This window comes from Cryptomeria japonica, chromosome 4 (assembly GCF_030272615.1).
Source record: "Cryptomeria japonica chromosome 4, Sugi_1.0, whole genome shotgun sequence".
NCBI lineage: Eukaryota > Viridiplantae > Streptophyta > Pinopsida > Cupressales > Cupressaceae > Cryptomeria > Cryptomeria japonica.
In genome coordinates this window covers 260,817,299-260,821,581 of record NC_081408.1, presented here as the reverse complement: position 1 = coordinate 260,821,581, position 4,283 = coordinate 260,817,299, and positions in this window count along the sequence as shown.

Sequence of the window (4,283 nt, the reverse complement as noted above, 5' to 3'; positions counted from 1 at the left end):
CTTTATATGGTCTGAAACAAGCACCTAGAGCGTGGTATGAAAGATTGCACTCTTACTTAATCAAGATTGGTTTTACAAGGACAAGTGAAAACAACAACATGTACATGAAGAGTGATGAGGATAATGGAATACTGATCTCAGCCATATTTGTTGATGATATTATATTTTGTGGTAATGACTCCTTATGCAAGAACTTTGGAAATGAAATGAGCAAATAATTTGAGATGTCATTAATCGGTGACATAAAATATTTTATAGGTTTACAAATACTGCAAATAAAATATGATATTTTCATTACTCAATCCAAGTACATAAAGGAAATTTTGAAGAAATTTGGAATGGAGGATTCTAAACCGGTAAGTACTCCTATGACTACCAACTGTAAACTGTCAAAGAATGATGAATCTGCATCTATTGACGAGACACTTTACCGATCTATGATTGGAAAGTTGCAATATGTTGTTCATAGTAGACCAGATATAGCACATGCAGTAGGTATAGTTTCAAGATTCTCTACAGATCCCAAGGAAACCCATATGACAGCAATCAAAAGAATTTTTTAGATACTTGGGAGGCACTGAAGATTATGGCTTAGTATATGAAAAGAAGAATTATTTTGATTTGAAAGTTTATACTAATGCTGATTGGGTAGGCAACACAAATGACAGGAAAAGCACGAGTGGTGGAGTTTTTTTTTTAGGAAGCAAACTTGTAAGTTGGCTTAGCAAGAAACAAGGATGCATTTCATAGTCAGCAGCTGAAGCTAAATATGTTGTTGCAACATTGAATTGTACCAATATAGCATGGATCAAACAACTGTTGGAAGGTATAAATGAGAAAGTTACTGAGCCAGTAACTATATTCTGTGATAATACTAGTGCCATTAACATTTCAAAGAATCCAGTAATGCACTCTAAGACAAAGCATATATCTATAAAGTATCATTATCTCAAAGAAGAAGTTCAAGAGAAGAATGTTATGCTGGAATATATCAGTTTAAAGGAGCAATTAGTAGACATCATCACAAAGCCACTGCCAAGGGACACTTTTGAGTATCTCAGAAGCAAGTTAGGGGTCTTACACCTATCTTCTACTCACTGATCGAGTTCGGTGAAAGCATCAATTTGATGAATCTACAGAATATTATGTGTGAATTGATGTTGATTTACGTACTTTAGAAGGTTTTCTAAAGGTGTGCGGGAAATAGTGAATAGAGACAAGTTGCTCTGATCGAGACTGAGATGATACATAACAAGGCAAATCACTTCACACAAGAAGAAATCATGATTTAGTTCTTTTACTTTTTTGGTATTTTTGTCAAAGGGGGAGAAGACTAAATGGTTGGAAGACTAAATGGTTGACTGAATGGTAAAGCCCTAAATGAAAAAGACAATAGAAGACTAATGACAGGGGGAGAAGACTACAAACAGGAGAAGACTGCAGGAGATTTTAACAACTCAAGGATAACAGGAGAAGTCTAACAACAATCGAAATCCAAATCAATTTGAATATCTTGTGGTATTACCATTTAATTGTTGGTTTTGCCATCAATGCCAAAGGGGGAGATTGTTGGTGTTTTCAGTAGAAAGAAAGATTGTGGATATTCATTAAGGATATTGAGAAGGTTGTTGAAGATTAATGATATAACTGAAAAAGGATGATAACTATCTTTATAACATTATTTTGTCATTGATGTCAAGAAATTGATTTTCTGATTTAGTATGATGTTGCCATATCTTAAGAAGTATGTTTTGATGAGTATTAAGTGGTTGGTAAGTGACACAGAAAGAATGTGATGAATAAGGGGAGAAATAAGATATTCAATGGGAAACTATTACTGAGTTAGACAATGATGAGATCATGATGTTTAGATTGTTTTGATGTCCTACATATGTTGTTGATTGTAAGGTTAATACTATACTATGTCACCGAGCAAAGAACCTAGTTGGTAAACCCTAAGGAACCTAGTCGGTAAACCCTAAGGTTATCGATATCAGTTAATGAAAGCGGAATGTCTACCGAGTAAAGTTTAGTATTTACCGAGTTGCAACCGAGTTATGGCAGTGCACATTGGATGTATACAAGCATTATTTAATGAAGGACAATGATTAGCTAGAGATATATAAATGATTGGTATGTTGTGCATGAAGTTTGTTAAGGATCTATGGCAATGAAAGATCGACAGGAAGATCTACAACACAGATTGAACCACAATAACCTTGTGCAAGTGCCTAGAAAGGAATACAAGTCCCGAGGCAAGGTAAAACATTTTCAGATCAGAAGGATACATTGAACTTGGTCAAGTTTGAAGATCTGATGGCTAAGATTGATCATGGGAAATGTGATCAAGGAGATTAAGCAGTTAACAATTGTTTATAAATAAGGAATTATTGATAAACAATGTATGTGGGAAAGTGTAAGCATAGGGATGCTACATAGTGATTACTGAGCATAGAAGCTTGAAGACCTGTTTGAATAACAGAGTAGAGAGCCTAGTAGAAAGATAAGATAAGTCCTATGACAAGTGTTGGTGTAAATAAATATTCATTTTGGATATTATTACACGTACTTAAGTTAACTTAGGATAATGCATCTCTTCGTAGTTTGGATGTGAGACACTTAGGGAAGTGTGCACATAGGGATAGAGCTTGTAGGAGAAATTCCACCTTTTGTGGTCTTATTTTGCTGTTACACTCCACATTCGGTGGGTCATCCACCTCTTATGGAATATTATATTATTTCTCCTACCTACCCCTAGTATTTCTTACCTACCCTTGTTTCTCATTGAGCCACATGTCATATTTGTGTGCTCATACATCCATATGGCCTTGCCTATATAAGCAGGCCTATATTCATTGTATTGGTTAATCCGGTTGATCATTTTGCATATTGATGAGAATATAGTTTGTTTTTGTCATTCTATTATCTCTTACATGCTTTTCATTGTGCCCTTGATATTGGCAAAATCCTACATGGTATCAAAGCTATTGGGGCTTCATTGATTGGTTTTTGGAGACATCGTGGAAGGCTTCTATTTTTGGATTTGGGGATCTTCATTTTTTGGGGCCATCATACAACGATTTGGACATCACCATTGAATCCGGGAGGCTGTTTCCATAAATTTCGACTATAAATTCGACCTATTTTGGTGAGAAATTTTTTTTCCCATTTTGGCTATTATTGTACGGATTTCAAAAAAAAAAATTATTTTTCAAAAAGTGAAAATTTTTCGAAAAAGATAAAATAAAATTTTTTGGCGCTGTGTTTGGGGGTCCGCAGACCCCCCGGTACCCGCGTGTGCTGTGTGTTGTAGGACGTACCTACTGTCAGAGCCATGACCCATGCCACAAGTCCACATCACCCACTGCCGCCACCCGTGCAGGTCCACGCCGTCGCCGCCCGTGCAGGTCCATGTCACCGCCGCCGACCGTCTCACCACGCCAGCCTCCTCAGTCCTCGGCTCCGGTCGCTCCCAACTCTCCGGCGACCACGAAAACTGACGGCCCCGCATCCACCATGTGGCAGGTGGCCACTGGCCCATGGTCGACCTCCGTAGACACAGTCACCGCGCCACATCATCCGTACAACCTACACAGTCACCTGCCCAGTTAGCAGTCCGTACAGTATGGACACCCAGTCAGTAGGGAGGTGAAGTTTTCATGACGGTCATACGGCCATCAAATTTAACACAGTGAATTGCTGACATCAGCACCACATTAGCATTTTTTGAAATTTTTTTGACCCCTCTCCATTGGGCTTTTCAGTTTTGCAGTCCAACTTTGAAAGGCCATATCTTGCTCATTTTTGCTCCTTTTTTGGTGCAATTTTTTTTGAAATGGGCTAAAATTTTGTGATCTTCACAGTGGTGTGGTTATTTTCTAATTTTGGTGCATAGGTTTTTTGGAATTTTCAGATTCTCTCAGCTGTACCTATCCAATCCTCAATTCTACAACTTCAAAGGCCTCGTTTGAGCTCATACGACCTCCTTTTTAGGTGCCATTTTTTTTTAAAGTGCTTATTTTTTTGTCTACTTTCATAATATATGATCAGATTTTAGATATTTTGAGTGAAAATTGTACTTTCAGATATTGGTCTTATTTGGCCTATTAGGTACTTGTAAATTGCTTGGATCTTAGTTAGTTCTCTTGCATTATCAACTTGAGTCTCTTTTGGCCTTATTAAGGCAGTTGTAAAATTGTAATCAGAAGTCCACTTTGCCATTTTTTTGCAAGTGGCCCATTGTATACGCACTACTTATAAAGTGCCAAAATCATCACATTTGG